This window comes from Kryptolebias marmoratus, linkage group LG3, assembly GCF_001649575.2.
Source record: "Kryptolebias marmoratus isolate JLee-2015 linkage group LG3, ASM164957v2, whole genome shotgun sequence".
NCBI lineage: Eukaryota > Metazoa > Chordata > Actinopteri > Cyprinodontiformes > Rivulidae > Kryptolebias > Kryptolebias marmoratus.
In genome coordinates this window covers 1,819,275-1,819,519 of record NC_051432.1, presented here as the reverse complement: position 1 = coordinate 1,819,519, position 245 = coordinate 1,819,275, and positions in this window count along the sequence as shown.

The window sequence follows — 245 nt, the reverse complement described above, 5'->3', positions numbered from 1 at the left end:
CACAACCACCTTCAAGTTGCTAATTAGTTTGTTTTTTCTTCATTACACACACAGGAGGATTAGATGTATTTGTTTCCAGTTTCTGCTTTGCATTGGTGTGCAGAAAATGATCTTACGATATATTTGTGTCTTCATGCAGGTGTATGCATTTCACTAACTAATGACTTTCCTGTGTCACACTTCTTCTGTAAAAAGTAGTTCACACTTTAGTCTCCATAATGAAAAGGATCCCCCCCCCCCCCCCC